The sequence below is a fragment of the Tenrec ecaudatus genome, chromosome 16 (assembly GCF_050624435.1).
Source record: "Tenrec ecaudatus isolate mTenEca1 chromosome 16, mTenEca1.hap1, whole genome shotgun sequence".
Taxonomy (NCBI): Eukaryota; Metazoa; Chordata; class Mammalia; order Afrosoricida; family Tenrecidae; genus Tenrec; species Tenrec ecaudatus.
In genome coordinates this window covers 67,031,125-67,052,781 of record NC_134545.1, presented here as the reverse complement: position 1 = coordinate 67,052,781, position 21,657 = coordinate 67,031,125, and the positions used below count along the sequence as shown (strand labels likewise).

The 21,657-nt window shown below is 37.4% G+C and overlaps 1 pseudogene; it reads right to left on the bottom strand.

Annotated features, from left to right (window-relative positions):
- Positions 1-14,683, bottom strand: part of LOC142428620 (cytoplasmic dynein 1 light intermediate chain 1 pseudogene) — a 62,800-nt pseudogene extending 48,117 nt beyond the window's left edge.
- Positions 14,684-21,657: the final 6,974 nt, after the last annotated feature.

The window sequence follows — 21,657 nt, the reverse complement described above, 5'->3', positions numbered from 1 at the left end:
GAGCAAATTTGAGAGCTACATGCTCCATCCAGGAAGGGCAATCTATATGGTTGAGATTATGTTGAAAAGATCTACATATACTCTTCTTCAAATATATTTAAAATATCTACCACTATTATATTGCCTTATATTAGTGACAAATATTTTGAATAAACTGGAAAATTATAGGTAAAATATTGTGGGATAAATAACAATCTATAGATTCAATGCAGGGTGAACTTGTCTTGTTCATTTAGGTAATTACAGTAACACCAACTGAGATACAAATGTTTACTTACATTCTGCTCTTGTCAACTCAATAACTAACACTTACTCTAGTTTTACTTCATTTTTATTATTTTACAATTATGAGTGGGGAAAGTATATTTTGTGTTGTCTCAACCAAAACAAGTTGATCATAAATATGACTATTTGACTTACTTAAAACTCACTCTCCACCATCGTCAAAGCTAACTCAGCCACTGCCTACAGGTTTCCAAGAATTAAACTGGTTATGTGAATACAAAGCCCAGTCTTTCTCCCATAGAGCTGGTGGTGGGTTTGAACTGCCTATCATGAAGATCAAAGCCCAATGTATTACCATTTCTTATAAAGTTCATCATTTCTTTTAAGACTTACATAGTTTTTTAAAAAATATAAATTTATAAGAAATGCTAAAGGGCTCTTTGAATAGATAATCAACAACTTCAAACCTGGGTTTAAGGTATACATCATTCAGAAAAGAACCTAGAAAAAAAATCTCCCAAATAAAATTAAAATATTGAAAATAGGGAACCAGAGGTTTCATTTTGCAAATATCGACCATTACGATGCAAAAAGAGGAAAGAAATAGCATAACTCCAGAAACTCAAAGGGAACGAGGATGATGTAACACAGAACAGACTGTTTTAAATTTAGGGAGATCCTAAAGAAATCAAAAAGAAGAGAGTCATAACGACTTGATAAACCCCAAATCAATCAACAACAATGAAAATAAAATCGGATCGCAGTATGAACTCAAAATTTACAAAAATGAATACAAATATAGAACAGAGAAGCTCCAGGAGAAAAACTGAACAGAGATATAGAAAACCTCAGGAACACAATCATTTATACCAAAACGGAGCCCCAGAAGAAAGACGACACTAAATTCATATCGATCATGTAAAACACTGATGGTTAATTGATAAAACATTCCACACCAAAGAAAGAGAGTGGCAGAATGGAAAGGAAAACAAAATCCATCCATGGGGGCCTCCAGCAGACTCAACTTAGACACAAGATAAAAAACCAAAGGGTGAAAAAGTATATGACAACTCCGTGACTCCCACAAAAATAACAGCAAAAGCAATATTAAATTCTAATAAAATAATCAAAGCAACAAAGTGTTTAAGGGAAAAGGAAGAACATTAAGTAGTGATTAAACAGTCCATTCAGTCATGTGACACAACCAGAAAAACATGTTGGCACTCGGTGAAATAGACACGAAATCCAGTAGAGCAAGCGATATGTTTAGAGGAGCAAAGGCCAACTCCACAACAATATCCGACTTTACCACACACTTGAGATGGAAGAAAGAACATTATCTTGAGTGGGTGGAATAAAGAAATGCAATAAATGCAAAATGTCGATCCTTGTCATCGGTTCCCTCTTTCTGTGACCTCCTCCTGGAGGAAGGACAACAGAAAAGTGAGTGAAGGGAGACGTTGGAAAGGGAAAGATATGACAAAATAATAATTTATAAATTATCAAGGACTAATGAGGGAGGGAGAAACAGGGAGAGAGGGGGAAAATGAGGACCTGATGTCAAGGGCATAAGTGGAGAGCAAATGTTTTGAGAATGATGAGGGCAATGAATGTATAGATGTGCTTTACACAATTGATGTATGTATGGATTGTGATAAAAGTTGTATGAACCCCTAATAAAATGATTTTAAAAATGCAAAATGATACAGAAAAGCTCAAGAACATAGCCAGAATTATAAGCATACCCAGAGCAAATGACCTGACACAAATGAAATATATATTATTTTCCATGTCTTATGAATAATTGTCCAGAGACCATTTGTTAGGACAAAGAAAAAGCATAAAAATTATAAAACATCAGCATGATACCAAGCATCTCCTAGGATCACAATTACAAAAAAAATTAAAAATAAAAAAGTAATAATGATATGAGCATGGAGGGGGAATGAAATCCATGGAAACAAAATAATTAAAAATTACCGGGAAATAAAGACACAAAATGTGATGTTAAAAAAATCCCAGAAACAAATGAGAATTAAAGCATATCACCTCTGAAATGTGACAAAGCAACACTAACAACTTTAACAAAAAAGCAGAAATAAAAACCTACAATCTCCAAAAGACAGGAATAAGAAAGATTAGAGCATAATGAAATAAAACAGATAAACAAGAGAAAGAATGTATAAGATGAATTTGGGTCTCTGGAAAGATTTACAAAATTGTCAACCCCAGGCAAATTAACAAAGAATAGGGGAAAGGGCAATGTAAATAAAATGATTTCTTTTATATGGATAATGTTACAACAGAACAATCTGAAGGGAAAAGAATATTGATGAATGGTTCTCTGAAAAAATTGAAAACTAGAAGAAATGGACAGATGTCTGCACACACAATCGACCTGAACTAGCAGAGAATGAATGAATACTTGAACAGACCGATGACAAAATCATAATGTGAAAAAGATTTCCCAATGATGAAAAGGCCCTGGCCCAATTGGCTTCACTGGCGAATTTTACCAAACATTCGAAAAAGTGTTGCCATCACCTGAACTAAATCTATTTCATAATATAGAAAATGATAGAAAAATCTTGAATTTATTTTATGAAGAAATCATAACCCTGGTAACATAATCAGAACCCCAATAGCAAAGCCCGGCAAGTGTTTATTGACAAACACGGTCACAAAGCCAGATTCTTTGTAATCAACCTGTCCAAGCAAAGATCTCAAAAAGGAAAAAAGAGAAGAATCTTAAAAAGCTGATTTCTGAGCTTCCCCATTAGAACAGGAGTCTGACCCAGACACAGGTGATTCCCAGAGAGGAAGCACTTGTATGAAGCCCAGAAAAGGCGGTGTACTTTTGACTGCCCCCCAAGAATCCACCTGGTTAAACTCCCCACCCCCCAGCACTCAGGTCTTCCCAGTGGGAATGAGAAAGAGGTCAGCTGACACCTGCTCGCAAGATGTACTTACTTCAATCCCACAGGGGACAGTGGCATGAATCCCCTTACGAGAGGCGATTGCACTCACCTGGGGAGGCCAAAATTGATTGAACCTATGCTGTGGGAGACTGAACCTGCTCTGGGAAAAGTAGCCTAAGAGAGGCTGACATTTAACAACATCCTGGTGGGCAACTAGAGCTTCTTAGACATTATATTTTCATTTCCTTTACGACAGCTTTTCTGTTCATTACCATTGCCTGGCACAGAAAAAGCTGGGGATCTTGAAACCAATAGTAATGACTTTTGTTTGTCATTAATCCTTGTTCGGAATACGCTATTGCCACATAACTCAGCCACCCTCGAACCTTCCATAGCAACCATTCTAATAACTCATCAACAGAGACAAATAAAAAAACATTGTGTTTTGGAAGCAACAGCCGCTTTCAGTGCCCATGAGAAAACATGAAGAGGTGACACAAACCAATGGCTTATACACAGGCCCAGACCCAGGTGATTTCCCACATTAAAAAATAAAATGTGTGTGTTAGGTGGGGGTGGGTGGGTGAGGCTTAGATTTCCCCATGAGGAAGTTCAAAAGAATGATATATAGCTGCTTTAAATGGATGAAGGAAAAAAATTGAGAGATCTACAGTAAACAATAAAAAGAAAACAAGGAACTCAAAAAGTACTGAAAGAAAAATCAGACAAAACAATTATGTTAGGAATATTTTATCAAAGCCATATAGAAATACAAGAGACAAACACTAAGATATTAAGCTGGAGAACACCTGAAAGAACAAGGCGATGGAATTGATGTAATGGAAGCGCCAATCAGTGAATTTAAGGATAAATTATCTAGAAATTAAATTTCAATAAAATTTTTTTTAAAGAACCTTAAGAATTCTACAGGACATTTTCAAAAGCAACTTGTGTCTGATAAACATACTAGAAGGGGAGGATAAAAAATATTCTAAGAAATACTAGAAAAAAATTTCTGTAACATCATGACAGAACAATCATTCAAGAATTCAAAGAAACAATGCTTAGCAAAGAAAGCTTGAAAAAGAAAATCACATAGACACAAAAGTCCTCAACCAAACCCTAGCTGTTAGAATCCACCAACATATGAAAAAATAATATATCCTCAGGAAGTTGGGGAAAAAACAGCATTTGGTCCACCAGTCACACTTCTAATTACATAAGCCCAAAAAATGAACACCAGGAGACCCATGCTCTTTGCAGCATTAACTACAATAGCAAAAAAGATGCAAATAAGCTGTCCTTTGATGGATAGATGGATAAATTAAATATTCTACAATCACAGAATGGAATACTATGCAACATTAAAGAAAAACAAAGAATTTGCAAAACAACCTATTGGGCATGAACATAAAGAATATGATATTGAATAAAATAAGTAAATCACAAAGATAATATATTGTATGAATGATATTATAAAAATTCAAGAAATAGTTTACACTAAGGAAAGAAATATACACCAGAAACATTAATTGAAAGTTACTGGGAACTGAAAGGGAGGGGGAGGGGTGGAACAATCACATAGTAAATAAGAAGTCACTGCCATTGAGTCATGTCAGCATGAGTGAACCTATGTAAGGGTTCTGGAACTATGAATCTTTATGGGACCAGAGAGCCTCACCCTCCACCCCCACCTCTACCTGCTACACTAGCTGATGGATTTAAGTCACCAACCTTGTGGTTAGCAGCCTACCCCCACAGCACTATCAGTAAAGATTTAGCAATTTGGATGATGGTGAAGGTACTTTGCAATAAGTAGGTGTCAGCATAGTATCAGTAAAGATGAAGAAAACAATGAGGCACACATATACTATTACATTATTATTTATAGCAAATATTAATTAACATTTAGATTTATAAGTTGACAGCCAAGATGAACAGGTATAAGTATGATAAACTGACTAAACTGATGACTACATATAGATTTGGCAGATGATAATCTACATACACATTTGTATGTTCTGCATATATATATCCATGTATGTAATACAGTCAACAGGGTACAAGGTATGTAAACTTATTAGCCATAACCGAACATCCTGACAGAAGGAGTTCATGGGACAGGAGGATGAGAACTGTAGTCACAGGAACCATCAAGGCCAAGTGGTATATGACAGTCCCCAAAGACAATGCACTGTATCTTAATTTCGTTATTAGCTCTCTTTAATTGGATGATTCACCCCCACTGCCATCCAGTTGGTTTTGACTCAAAGTGACCCCATAGGACAGGAGTGAACCACCCTGATGGGCATCAAAGGCTGTAACTCTATCAGAAGTAAGAAAGCTCCATCTCCTGGGCAGCGGCTGGTGGTTTGAACCCACTGACCTGGCACTTAACCACTATGCCACGGAGAGACTAGGACCTTATATAGCTTGCATGTCTCAATCTACAACAAAGTGGCCTGGCCTCTAGCTAGCACCTTGGTATTGGCCTCTCCACTTCAGACAGAGATCTTGAACCTGCTCCACTTAAAATGCTCCTGAGGTTTTTCACTCTGCTCTGTTTCAGAGGTGGCTCATCTTTATAACCAGGGGATGTGGTAACTAAAACTGACCAATCACTTCTATTAGTGTGACACAAGCCCTGTATGCCGAGTCCCACTCAGTCATTTGTTGGGAGTTGCGGAGACACGGCCAGAAGGGCCAGATTAAGAAATTGCACTTGACCACAGGATCTTTGTCTGCCTCGAGAAAGCAAGATTGGAGTAAAATGCGGAACTAAACTCTATTGAAAAATAACAACAAACCAAAACAGGTTTACTGATCTGAAAGAACTACTAAAATCCTTCATACTATGGCCCTCAGCCAGTCTTCAGGCCTGAATCTAAACTTACCCCCAGGGACAACTCTCACAGCCAAACGATACACAAGCCAAAAAATAAAATCAGAGAGGTGCACTCTGCTTCAAACAATAAAACTGACTGATATGAAAGCGATTTTCCCCAGACAGAGTTCCGAAGGCATGAATGGATAGGAAAATAAGGCTAAGTGGAAACATTAAGCATTGCAGAGCAGGGAGGGCACTGCTACAACAGTAGCAGAGTCATGAAACAAATGTGAAAAAACTGTAGAAGGGAAAACTAATCTGCTCCATAAACTTCCACTCAAATCACGACAAAAAGGAAAGCTAGAAGCAATGATCAGCAAAGTTCCTAAAACTGGACATTTCGTTTAGCTTCAAATATATTTTGCCATACATAAGTAATTGTCAGCCTAGATGTGTTCATCTCATGCCTTACTGAGAAAGTCCATGTAAAATTTGAATGATTGGGTTTGGCTCCCAGGTGAGCTACATATGTAATGTGAACTTTAAGTCCTAGACAAATCATTTATTTTTAATAAGTATAAGGGTGCTTATGTGTGAAATAAAAATGTATTAATAAGAGAGCATATGTTAAAAATCTCTATAAAACAATAATAATAAGCAGAAGAAATGGAAAGGTATTTTATAAGTATTATCCAAAAGGATTCTTCGTTTTGTTTTAGGAATTCAATGACTTGCTTATGTCTTTATTTTAGGGATTGTGTGTTGTTTGGGATATTTTCATTTCAGTGTGTATGTGCATGTGTGTGAGTATGCATGTGCATATGTGCTCCTTTTAACTGGATGCACTCTCATGAGGTGTAAGTTTTAAGTGTTCCAAATCTGCTCTACTGTTTTGTTTATTACATGAATGACTGAAGTTATTGTATTAAAAATTCTAGATATTGTGATCCAGGCTACCATAAAATGTTTTCATCCTTTTTGTGTGTCTCATTTATAGATTAACTCTTGTGAGAAAATTAGACTCTTTACATCACAGTTTACTGAAGTATATTGATTGAATGTGTACATCATGTTAGACTGAGTTCTCTAGAGACGCAAAATAAGTGATTCTTGTATGTAGACGTATGTAGAAAGAGATCTATATCCATAGAGGGCTCACACAATTGTAGAAGTGGGTAAATCCAGTAAGTTCAGATTCATGGGTCAAACGCAAAATGTGGCTTCTCCTGACTACAGTAGCTGTAGCCACTGACAAACAGGAAGCAGGAGGATAAATCAGAAAGGGCAAGGGAATATTACATGTTTTAAAATCAGGAAAGGGGTCCATCAGGGCATCAGGGCAATATCCTCTCACCATACTTACTCAATCTGTGTGCTGAAGAAATTATCAGAGAAACTACATTATATTAAAAAGAATGTGGGATCAAGATTAGAGGAAGGCTTAGGACAACCTGTGATATGCAGGTGATACCACCTTGCTTGCTGAAAGTGAGGAGGACTTGAATTACTTGTTGAGGAAGATCAAAGATTATAGCCTTCAGTATGGATTATGACACTAAATCAAGAAGAGCCCAATCCTTCCAACAGGACCAACAGGTACAGCATGATAAATGGAAAATAGATTGAAGTTGTCAAGGATTTCATCTTGCTCGAGTCTGCAATTGCTGCTCATGGAAGCAGCAGTCAAGAGTTCAAACGACACACTGCGTTGGGTAAAGCTGCTGCACAGCCCTCTTTCAAGTGTTGAAAGGAAGGATGTTACTGGGAGATCAAAGGTTCCTCTGGTATTTTCAAAGCCCACGCATGCATGTGAAGGTTGGTCAGTGAATAAAGAAAACCAACGAAAAATCAACTGCATTTGAATTAATGTGCTGGTGAAGATTAGTTAAAGTACCACGCCCTGCCAAAGAACAAATAAATCTATCTTGAAAGATGTACGGCAGCATGCTCCTTAGAGGTAAAGATGAGACTTTGTCTTCCTTTGTCTTTGGACAGGCTGCAGGCGAAACCAGTTCCGGGAGAAGGACATCCTGCTTGGTAAAGGAGAGGGGCAGAAGAAATGAGGAAGCTCCTTGATACCAGATGGGCTGATAGAGTGGTGGTGCAGTGATACTCAAACACCACAGCGCTTTGTTCTGCTGTCCAGAGTCGCTGTTAGTCAGAACCGACTGGAATGCACTGAACCACAAGCAGCAGCAAAATTCTCCCCATGACTGCTTGGTGCTTCATAGAAGATCTCATCACGTTATGAGATCACAAGAGCCCGAGTGGCATGGTGGGTTACACCCTGTGCTGCTAAGTATAAGGCCCTTCGTTGAAATGACAATCAGCTCCACTGGAGGCAGAGGAGGCTTCCTACTCCCATAAAAAGTTATAGTCTCCTCTAGGAGGCAAAGGTAGTCATAGATATTTAAATACAGACATATAAAGATGTACATATATTTATATACGAAGATGGGGGAATAGATCTATGTACATATATTTATAGGTTTAGTACTGAGGAAACAGATGGACAGTGGGCCCCTGCTCATGCATCCCCTCAACACAAGAACATTTTGTTGTAACAATTCGGCAGTCTGAGATGCTCACCTGCCTGGCAGCATCGCTGCTGACTATGGGGGCACAGGCAAATGTGGTGAAGAAAGCAGATAGTGCCCGGCTTCAAAAAGGTATAGCACCTAAAGTCATTAAAGACAATGGGTGCACAAGCAAATGTGGTGAAGAAAGCTGAGAGTGCCCAGCTAGCAAAAGATATAGCACCTGAAATCTTAAAGACCTGAAGATAAACAAACCGCCATCTAGCTGAGAGACAACAAAACCCATATGGAAGAAGCACACCGGCCTGTCCCGACTACATCTCTGAGGACAAAATGGGTGCAAAAGCAAAAGTTGCAAACAAAGCTGATGGTGCCCGGCTATCAAATGAAATAGTATCAGGGGTCTTAAAGGCTTAAAGACAATCAGGCAACCATCTATCTAAGAAACAACAAAGCCCACAAGACAAGCGGGTGCATAGGGAAGTGTGGTGAAGAAAGCTGATGGTGCCCAGTTGTCAAAATATATAGAATCTGGGTCTCATCAGCTGGAAGATAAACAAGGGGACATTTAACTTAAAAACAACAAAGCCCACATGGAAAATGCATACAAGCCTGTGAGATGACAAGGCATCGAAGGGATGAGGTATCAGGCATCAAAAACAAAAAAAGAAAAAAAATCATAGCATTGTGCATGAGGGGGAGTACAGAGTTGGAGCCCAGGGCCCATCTATGGGAAATTGGACATCCCCTAGAGAAGGGCTATTGGGAGGTGATGAATCAGTCAGAGTGTAGTGTAGCAACGATGAAACATAATTTTCCTCTGGTTCTTAAATGCTTCCTCCCACCTCACTATCATGATTCCAATTCTACCTTACATAATTGATGGACCGGAAGATGTACACTGGCACGGATAGGAACTGGAAATATGGGGAATCCAGGACAGATGAGCCCCTCAGGAACAGTGGTGTGAGTGGCGATATCAGAAAGGTGGAGGGAGGGTGAAGGAGAAAGGGGAAACAGATGACAAGGTCTACCTGTAACCTCCTCTCTGGAGGATGGACAGCAGAGAACTGGGTAAGGAAGATGTTGGATGGTGTAAGATATGATAAAATAATAATTATTTATAAATTATCAAGGGGGAGGGGAGAGGGGGGAGCAGGGATGGGGAAGGGGAATGAGGAGCTGATAACATGGGCTCAAGTAGAGAGCAGGTGTTTTGAGAATGTTGATGGGAACCTATGTACGACTGTGCTGGACACAAATGATGTATGTATGGATTATAAAAAGAGTTTTATGAGTCCCTAATAAAATAATTTTTAAAAAACTATAGTCTCAGAAACCAACAGGGGCCATTCTATCCCGTCCTCTAGCTTTGAGTCAGAAATGACTTGATACCAAGGAGTTTGGTTTGGGGATTATGTTGGTGACAATTGCTTCAGTAGCTCCCCTCACACAGTTAATCAACTAGAATAGAAAAAGAGCCCCCTCAGTGACCCCCAAAGCAGATTCTATTTTTTAGCCTGTGTCTCCCTCCTCATCAGTGAGCTCCTGAATATAAATGAAATACTTGGTGGCTCTTAGATTGGCACCCAGTCCATTTTTTTAGTCTCTATGGGGACTTCTATCCCTGAAGGCTCCAAAACCCTTTTTATGGTAATTTCTAGGTCAGAATACTCTACTTAGTATAGGGTTAGAGGGAGTAGATATTTCCCCCCCACAAAGTACAGAAAAAATGCATTCTTGAAGCACTGAATCCATACTAAGGAAGTCTGTCTCCCACAGTGCATCATGCAGTGTGGGCATTTAGAACTGGGAAGCTCTCGTGGGGTGGGGCACATGAGAATATTCCATACTTAGAAGCAGTGGTGATGTATGTGGCTGGTAGCCACAAGGGCAGCAGTTTAAAGCCACCAGTTGCTCCGCTGAGAAAGACAGAGCTTTTACTCCCCTAATGAGTTACAATCTGGAAGGTAAACAAGCAACAAATCTAGCTCAGAAGCAACAAAGCCCACATGGAATAAGCACATCAGCCTGTGAGATCACAAGGTGTCGAAGGGATCGAAGGCATCATCAGGAAAAAAAATTACCATAGTGAATGAAGGGGGAAGTGCAGAGTGGAAACCCAAAGCCGCCCCCCCCCCCCCAAAAAAAAGGAGTTACAATCTCAGCACAGAAACCCTTCAGCCTGCTGGATGAACCCAATAGGGGCAAGAAAATAAGCAGAAGCCAGAAAGATTTGACGTAAGCAATTGTATCTGTTCTCTGAAGGCAGCCCTGCTGATTCTGGGTTCAGGGTACCAAGACAGGTTTGCATGCATGATAAATGAAATACAAAAACTGGGCAGTTCTGTTTAGTCTTACAGTGTCACTGGCAGTCAGAATCCACTCGACAGCACGACAACTTATTCAACAGTGATTGTGGGGAAGCTAGTAAGGAATTTTAATAACTTGAGAGCAGTGGGTTTGGGTTTTGTTCTTCACTATGATTTGACATCATTTTGCATAATAATTAACAATCCATTACCTTTGTGCTTAATTGGGCATATTGAAAAATGCTTGGTGGATAAATGTCGTTTTGCTATAAAAATGTTTTAGGTGGAATTGCAAGTTCATCTTTTTCTGTTGTATTTCTTCTTTTCTATTTTGCTCTCTGAACTCTATGACAGAATACTTACAAGGAGAAATAACTATTCATCTTTCCCTTTCGCTGGTTCACTGTGAACAAGTTGTTCCCTGGTTGTAGGAGACTCAATAATTGAAGTGGAAGTGAATGCTAATAAGAACGCTAATCTTCCAAGTGGATTTATGACAGGAGCTGATCTTATTCATTTTCTAACCCGACCCATGGTAAAAACACCATTAGTTTTATTTGCTGGCGTGTAATGTAGCAAGAATATACACTGGAATAAATATGCTTTAAATAGTGCTCTAATTCAGACCCTGACCCAACTGATCTCTATTTTATTATTTTGGATGTCAAGAATTTCCTCAGTTTTAAGCCTATTCGTGAAGAACAACAACAACGCCAGAAATCCTAATGGTTTCAGTTTTGTCTGGTGACACTCCAGGAATGAAAGACTAGAGCTCGGTGCGGACACCCTAGAGCCTGCTGGACGAACCCAGTAGGAACACGGAAATAAATAGAAGCCAGAAAGATTTAATGTAATCAATAGTATCTGCTCTCTGGAGGCAGCCCTGATGATTCGGGTTCAGGGAACCAACAAAGGTTTTTAGTGCTTTTCTGATCAGTTGCACACATGATAAATGAAATTCAAAAAAATGCTAAGTTTTATGTGGATGAAGCATGTGCTATGATGCTAGGTGTAAAAACCCTTTCTTGGAATTTCTTTCTTTCTGTCCTCATGTCTCATCATGATTTACAAAGTGAACCACAGTGACACTAAGCAAGTGAAATGACAATAATGCATGTCTAATAGTTTGATTCAAGGGGCACTCTGCTTCCTTTCTAGCTTTCTTTGCTTCATTGCAGTATTTATCTTCTGAAACAAGAAGAGGGGCAAAAGAGTCAGCTCCTACTGGTAGTAAAATATCTGCAGGCAGTTTGAGACGTCTCCTAGAGCACTGAGGTGTTGAATTGTGGAATTGAGTTAGGTAGAGCGTCCAGTCAGAATTCATAGATTCTGGAAAAGCCATGAGAGGGACAGAGAGGATTGAAAGGGCAGATTGAATCTGTCTAGGTCTCTTCAGGGGTATTGGTAAATTTGGAGGGAATGGGAGCCTTGGGCAGAGTGTATATCACCTGGCACTGAGTTTATTTGATTTAATGTGTTATACCTTTAGAATTTAAGGCAGTGGCTTGATACAGGGTACTTACACAATACATATTTGTTCAATTAATAGAAAACTAGATTTAAAATAACTTGCTTCTGGTTGATGAAAATGAGCAAACATTGATATTTCCTAATATGACAGAAAGACACATAAATGGAAAACTGCCAAAGAGAAGAAAGGTGATCCCCAGCTGTAATTAAGTAGACAAACTCTGTGGCATAATTGTTTGTCTTGTCAAAGAAATCAACTTCTCAGGGCAAAATGATTTAAAATTTTAATATGCATGGTTGTACAAAGTAAAGCTATCCTCTTTAAAGTATTTGGTGTGTTAAAAAACAATTAAATATAACAAGATACATATAACCAATCATTTGTATCTTTTATTTATGAATAGACTTCTGTCCTTGCCTACCGTTAAACCCCTATGAATTTTATTGACTGTCAGCAAATACGAAGAATCAAATTTGGAAAGATCTTTAACTGAATTCCAAGCAGTCATCTTTCTTTCAGTATTAGTATATCTCAACTGGAAACATTATGACATATAGGATGTGTATGTGTGTGCGCGCGTGTGTGCTCAGAAATATAGAATCGATTGATTATTAAAACACTTTTGTTACTGTTGCTACCTGGCAAGGTAAAACTTTTTGTTTAATCATTTTAAAGACACACTTTAATTTTTTTTTTAAAAAAGGAGGCAAGATATTAAACCATGTAACTACTAAGCAATAAGCATTCAGCACTATGAATTTTACTTCAAGCCCTAAAAGGTGTAAGAATTGGAAGAACAGGGCTTCTGAAACAACTGACTATAATAAATCTCATGTTTCTCACTTCAAAATGCCTGCTTGATTTAGTGCAACAAAAGAAAGAGATTGAGGGTTCCCACGGAAGCTTTGACATACGAGAAGGGACCTCTTGTGCTATTCAAGGACAAAAGCAAGATCACAAAATTGATTCTCTAGGAGCAAGAGCACTTCAAGTAAAATACTTAGTTAAAGGAGAAATTTCTCCTGAGAAAAGTCCATTGTTCAGTTCTATACAATAAATAATTATGATTCTGTAATATAGTTGAAAGTAGCACTAAACATAGAATTATATATTTATTGTATAAAATAAAAATGTTTCAATATTCTCAGCTGCGCTAGTTCTGTATTGGAAAATAAGTTATTTTAGAATATCTTTTCACTAATACTGTTAACTTACTTTTTGTTTCATATGGATTTCTTTTTAAATCATTTTATTGGGGACTCATGCAACTCATCACAATCTATACATCCATCCATTGTGTCAAACACATTTGTATATTTGTAGCCATCATCATTCTCAACATTTTCTTTCTACTTGAGCCCTTGAGCCCTTGAGCACCTCAATTTTCCCCTTCCCTCTTAACCCATCCTCCCTCATGAACCCTTGATAATTTATAAACTATTATTCTTTTGTCACGTCTTACACTGTCCGATGTCCCCCTTCACCCACTTGCTTATATTTATTAAACACAAGCCAATTTTAACATTTAGGTAAAGTTTTTATTAGATTTATCCTTCCATTTATGAGTATTTTTGCACATTGTAGTACATCGTGAATGTTTGTAACAGTAAGATGATATAAAACAATACAAAACAAAGACATTACATGGGGCTAAGAACTCTCAAAAACAAACAAACAAACAAACAAACTCTCTGTCGTTGATTTTGACTCCTGGGGACCTTCTTGCTGTTGTTTGTTTTTTAAAGGTGCCTTTGAGCAAGTTCTGACTCATAGTGACCCTACATTCCACAGGAAACCGCTGTTCCGTCCTGTGCCATCCTCAAAATTGGTCTTCGGTTGGACCCCATTGTTTCAGACACTGTCACTTTATCTTGTCCAGGGCTTTCCTCTTTTTCACCGCCTCTCTATTTTACCAATCGTGATGCCCTACTTCAGGGTCCCGTTTCTTCTGACAACATGTCCAGCGTGCATAACACGAGATCTTTCCATCCGTGCCTGTAAGGAGCATGCTTGTGGTACTTCTTCTAAGACAGAACGGTTTCTTCTTTTCCTTTTTGGCAGTCCATGGTATTGTCAATATTCTTCTCCAGCATTGCTATCATTCATGTGAACCCTCATTAGAGCTTCCTTATTCAGTATCCAATTTTCACATGCTATGAAGCCACTGAAAATACCCTGACTTGGGTCAGGCACACTTGTGTCCTCAAAGTAACATCCTTGAATTTCAATCCTTTCAAGAAATTTTGTGCAGAAGATTTACCGGGTGCTAACTTGTGTTTAGGAGAGAGTAAAACTATCTGTATGAGTTTCCAAGACTGTCGCACTTCATGGGAGTGGAAAACTTCATCCATGCTTAGAGTATTCTGCTTTAATTCTATCTCGTCTTCACGCATCATCCTAGATGACAACTATACCAACTCAGAGACTGACTACACCACGGGTCACTATATTTTAGTATTAAAATAAAAATATTTAGAAATTTGAAAATCTGCTTGTGTTGAGAGAGGGGATATTGAGAGATAGCATGGAATTCTCCCTGCTGTTGATAAAATTGAATATTCTTTTCAGCTCTAAAAATACCAAGCACATTTTATGCAGCTCAGTTAGTAGGTTCTAGAATTAATGCGAATTCCAGATTAAGAGGACATTCTATGGGTTGTCCTGGGTTATTAACCATCATTTATAATACTGTTTCCATGGGAAAAAACATTCCAAGTTCCAAACAATTGGCTCACAAATTAAATTCTGGAACAATACCAGTTTTTCAATTGTGAACTTCTGCATGGCAAAAAGATTAAGGCATAGAAACAAAAAGAGATAATGTCCAGGTAACCTATCTCATGTGTACAAGGATGGTCACTTAATAATGATAAAAGACTATCTGCCTGGAAGCCTGTAAAATATATATTTACTTAGCACTCACTTTTGAGATTAAATTTTTCCCTGACAATTTCTGCTACATAATTCATAGCCATGTAGGAAGAATCTGGCCCTAAAAATATAAACTAGAAGTGGCAGAATATATGGTATCGTGATCCTGTCCACCCATCTATTTGCAATCCAAAGATCTGTGCCTGGCAATTATCTCCAGTAGATTGTTAAGTGTAGCAGAGAACAGATGGGGATCACTAGCCGACAGTGCTTCCTGCCTCCTTTAGTGGACTTATTTGTCTCACTGACAGGTGATAGACTGACGGAATAGTGAACATCATTATGCTACACAAATTGGCCCTGGTCATGCCGCTGTGTTAAAAAGATAATCAGAGGATGAAGAAGACCAGTTCTTCTGAGATTGAAATCACTATTAGTGTACCGAGTGTATAGTTAACATTCACTATCCATTTAAACAAAAGAGTTTGCGGAATGGTTATTCGTCTTACTTCGTATGACATTTCTGCAACTGTGCAAAGCAGCCTCAAATCAGAAGACTGTATAGCTGTGGATTTAAAGAAAGCATATGCTGATCAAAACCAAGCAGTGCTGGTATATTTAGATAATGGAAGCAACTCTGAAAAAAATAATTGAGTCCATTACAGGTTATAAAGAAAAACAGGACTCCGCTGCCAACTGAACATGCTGATTAAAATCAACCTTGAAAAAAGATGGAAGAAAGAATGTTTTCTCTGATTGCCACGGTTCCTGGCTGAGGACACATTCCTATTTGTTACTTCACACTTGAGCGAACTGTGATGCTAGATAAAGATCCTCTTTCTTATAAATGTTCTAAATTTGCAAAATATATCTATTGCTTCTTTATTGATACCACATGAAAGGTGTTGGCATGAACCATAGGTAAAGAAAATTCTAGTTCAATCCAAAGAGATTAAAGAAAATATTTAGGCATGGATAAAATCTTATAGCAAATTTCAGAACCAATACTGACACTCAAGTCTTTTTCAAGTCTAAACAGTAAACGGAAGCAGTATATCCCAAATATGCTGACAGGAGTCCCTTTTTATAAGCAGATTTTCGTAACAAAAATTTAAGTGGATAAAGTCTTACCTTAAAATTTTAAAGTTGGAAAATTATTTTGCCATATTTAGAGGGATATGCATTGATGAATGTATATAATCATAATGCATTGTGATTTGGGAATTAGATCAAGAAAAATATTCTCTAGATGCATCCTGAGACACTGAAATTGCAAATGAAAGCTCTAATTGTTCTGAGTTCCTGGGTGAGTAAGCCTAAAGCAAATTTTCATAAGCCTATCTCAGAAGGACAATATTACTAACCAAATCAATGGCGTAGTTCATATAAAGAAAGACTAAGAACATGTCACATCAGCAGTGACCACAGTCAATGGAACTGGTAAGTTGGAAGCGCTCTGTCAATCACATGGTGTAAATTGTGAGCAAATTGTTTAGAAATGGTGATGGGAACCTATGTACAAATGTGCTTGATACAATTGATGTATGGATTGTTATAAAAGCTGTAAGAGCCCCTAATAAAATGATTTCTTAAAATCATGAAAAACAAATAACTTGACAAAGATTTATATTAAAATGTGTGCAAATTTTTGCATGTTTTAGCTTTCGATGGTAATTGTATGCCAATGACATTCAGAATATAAAATAACATAGGCTTAATTGAAAAAAAAAAAACTCCTACTGCATTAAACAACGTACTTCAGGCTGCACTGAAGACATCCATGGAAAACAATGCTCAAAAAGTTGAATGTTTCAACAAACTCAAAAAAGTGCTAGAAGCAATCACTTATCTATTCCAAGTGTGGTAGTTACAGTTTCATGACAACTTGATAAAAGAATGAAGGGGTGGGGTTTAGCCTGTCAATCAGGTCACAGCCTGATGATGCCTCTTTGTGGGTGTGGCCTAATTATGAGGCTTCTAGGAACTACCTCTCTTTGTATCCTGGGAGGAGGGCCACACTCTCCCCCTCTGCTCATCTTACTGCCATGAAAACACACTCAGGAGCTGGAGGAGCCACATGGAGATGCTTTCCACCTCCACTGGATCCATAAGACTTTTAACCTATCAGCCTGTGATCTTCTTGCATTCAGCATCATTACATGTGTTGCATGAGTCTGAAGAGGAATTTATGGACTAGTCACTGACATATGGGCTAATATCAGAGTTATGGACTTGATCTGGACTGGGCTTGCATGCTTATTTAATATATAACTGGATTTGTTTCTCTAGTCAACCTGGTCTAACACACCAAGAAATTTGAAAGAGAGCTACCTGACCAACAATAGGAAAAAGTTCATATTTGTGATTATTCCAAAGAAATATGCTCCAATCGAATGTAGAAATTATGAAACAATACCATTAACATCACACAAGGAAAATTTAGGCTGAAGATAATTTAAAAATTGTTTCATGGCATGCCAGAAATTTGAGACACATGGAGAAGAAAATATGGAATCAAGGTTATCATTGCTGATGTCAGATGGATTTGGCTGAATGCTTAAAATAACAGAAAAATGTTTACCAATGTTTAACTGACAATGCAGAGGCATTTAACTCTATGAGTCAAAACAGATTATGGATAACATTGTGAAGAATGAGAATTAAAAAGCACTTCATTACGTTTATAAGGAACCTGTACATAGACCGAGAGACAATTATTAAAATACAAAAATTAAAATGTAATCCAAGGAGATAATGCATATTTGGGAAAGTTGTTTGTTATGGTTATAATTTTCACTGTTCTTATTCCATCCAGATGATGGTCCAACAATCCAAGATGCTGGACTATGTGAGAAGCACTCAGCCACAGCATGGGAGATAGTCACATCAACAGCCTGGGAGATCCAGATAATGAACCTTGCCTCCTGAAAATACAAGGAGCTGGAGGACTGCCCGGGGAACAAAGTGTGTGAGAGAAAGTCCAACCAGGATGCTGTTAAAAAGCAGAGTTGGAATAAGTCCTACTGATCTGAAAATAAACCCATGAAAACCTTATGAAACACAAGAGAACAAGGAAGACCAATCACTAAGGGGGGAAATTTGTTTGGTAAATCAACCGGCCAATTAGAGTAAGGGAAATCTTCAGTGAGATGTACGGACACAATAGCCACAACAGTAAAGTCAAGTATGTCCACAATTGTGAGGATGATGGCCAATGGAGCAGCATTCTGTTCTGTGGCATATCAAGTTGCATGAGTCAGAATTTACTCAACCACGACGAACAACAACAAAACATTTATGGAGGTGCATGTTCATATTAGGGTAAGTTTATTTTATTTGAGTTCATTTTCCTGAAACATTTTTTGAAAAACAAAACACATAGATCCTGTATGTTCTAAAAATCATTTAAAAAAGCAAACAAATGTGATGATATACCTAAAATATTTGAGGAGCTATATTATTTAAATACATTTTTAAAAGCCCAGTAAAAGAAAAAGAATTTAATGCTAAAGATATATGCAAATGATGTAATAGAGTATTTAATTTGAAAAGGTAAGTAAATATGCCTCAAAGAATAAATTTCAAAGACAGATTTTAAATGACAATATAGAATGAATTAGGGGGGGAAATCAGATACTACTAAAATTCAAATATTCATGTAAAGAATATCTTAAAATGTATACACCATTAATTTAAGATCAGAAATCCACGAACAAATTTCTGGGTAAAAAGCAAAAGCTGTTATATGTAGAGATAAAGAATCTGCATAGACCGCAGTCTTGTACAGAGTTCTTTCAAATCAATTGCTGAAGAAAGGAGAGGTGTTCATATGTTTTACTAAGGGTGTTTGTGGAAGAAGTAAATAAGTTCACTGGAAAATCAATGTAAGGATAGAAAACCAAATTCACAGCCATTGAGCCCATTGGAATTATCCCTTTGGGTTTCTAAGATGTTTTAATATTTACCTAGCAAGCATCCTCATCTTTGTGATCCTCACCTTAGTGAATGAGGAGCTGGATCCACTGATCATGTGATGAGAACCTCACTATGGAGCTCACTGGGCCTCCAAGACTCCTTAAGCACAGGAGTCTCCACTGTCATCAAGTCTATGCTGATTCATAGCAACCCTGTAAGACACAGTAGAATTTTCCCCGTGTGTTTCTGCGTCTGTACATCTTTATGAATCAGAAAGCATCATCTTTCTCTCATGAAGTGGCTGGTGGTTTGAACTGCCTACCCTCTGGCCAGCAACCCATGCATATCCCCCTATGTCATGAGGCCTCCTCAAGGATGGAAAGAAGCTCTGAATATGGTTGGGAGTTCATAGTAAACACTAGATGTAGGCTCACTCTGTAAGGATCTCTAGAACATGGGAGAGGGAAATCACGTATTGGCCCACACATGCCAATCATTAGCATCAGATCTTTGGGGAGGTGAATATAGATCCAATAACAATATCACTCTTGACTAAGATTAATCTTCTATTGGGCTCAAGTCCAAGTTGTTAGCAGAATTGTGTATACAAGTTGAATTCAGAGAAGTTGTAAAAAGTATACAAGGGAGTCTTACAGAAGAATCAATAGTGTTCTCTATAAGCAATTATATTGCAAACACCAAAATGGTAATCAAGAACTTTTTCTCAAAAGCCAAGGCCCCAAATGTTTAATGGATGATTTTTATCAAATACTCAATTTGTTCCAGAATGTAGGGTAGAATGAAAACCCAAGTTAAGTCTATTAATAATAAAAAAAGGATTCCAAAAGTGTCAAAGAACAATAAAAACAGAAGAAAAGATTAAGACAATCGTATTGTGAGCATGGATATAAAACTTAAGTAAAATATTAACTAGGTAAATATAACAGAATATTTAAAAATTCAGATTACATTCATGCCAAAAATATCAAGAATGTTAAAAATACTCAGAAAATTACACATTAAAAAACAATCTTTACTATTTTTTGGAATCCAGAGTGAATGTAATTCTACATGGGAGGGACAGTTTGGAGATCAAGAAAGTGACCTCATTGCCATTGCTCTTTTGCAATACGGTGCTGGTGGCACAGTCTATTACAATAGGAACGACATAAACAGTTAGATATAGGAAGGAAATACGCAATTGAATCTTTTGGATTGTGATATAAATGACTTTGTAAAATTGCAACAAAATAACAATGTCAGTAAGATCTATAAATTCTCAAAAATAATTTTAGAAAAACAGATGTGTTATCCCCATACTTAGGAATTGCTGAGAAGAATATTATAGAGACAATAAAAAAGAAACAAAAAAATCTAAGAATATCCTAACAAAAATGCCTAGTGTTGTCAATTTTATTTATTTATGCTTGCTCTTAAAGAGCAGTGCAGCTAAAGAAATACTAAGTGCATGAAATAGCCCTAACTATCTATTGAAAAGTGGCAGATGACACATCCCGATATAAAAATGGTTGATATGTAAATTATGAAAGATGATCATTCTCTTTAATTTTACCCTTCCAGAGAAAAAGCCTATCGACACCTGTATGCCAGCATCACCAGCATGGCTTGAGCGACTTTTTGTGATTGTGGATGCTTTCTCCATCTGCCAGCAGGTAGGAAGAAAGTGCTGGGAATCCAACTCTCCCTCAGGGGGGATACCTCGGAGGCTTGTGCATTACAGTGACGTGCGATGTGCTGAGTTCCAGACATGCCCCATGTAGCTTGTTTGGCTCATTGGCTGCCTTTACCTGTCTCACTTTACCGCTGTCCTGCTCATACTTTCTGGGATAATTTACCATAAAACGACCTGCATGGATAAAATCCTCCTTGCAAAGTCAGCTTCTAGGAGAAAATAAATCAAGTACTCAACTTCATCCTTAAAGAATTAAATTCCTTTGGGTTTATAACTTAAAATCAAAGTGTAAAACTTAACATACTACAAATGTATGGAAAAAAACACCTCTGCCATCTTAGGCAGGCAGAATTGTTAATTAAAACATAAGAAGCCCAAATTGTACTGCAGCACAATGAGTGATTAATCTAGACAATCTGTACCATAAACCAAGTGTTCAGGATGATAGCTGATAAGAAGAAAATGGGCTTAATATAAATACTTCTTTATAGCTATATGTAATACTTATTTATATCTATATGTATTAAGAAACTCTACATGTTCTTTAGAATAAAAAATTATTTCATAAAAAAGCATCAAAGAGTATGAGTTGAAAGTTCAGATAAAATCAAATTAATGTGGTAACACGACAAAAATGTAAATGCTTATCCATACTACTAATTAGAGATATGGAAGCTAAACACAGTGTTTCTACATATATTATTATTATATTGGCAGAATTTTTTAAGTTTCATAGTATAGACTGTTAGAAGAGATAGAGGAAAATTGTGGTCCTTATCTATTTAAAAATTCACAGTTACAACCTTCCTGGTAAGTAATTCGTAATTCTCAGCTTCTAAGGGAAGGCAGTTGTGTTAAATACAATCGAACAAATAAAACCCCCAAGGA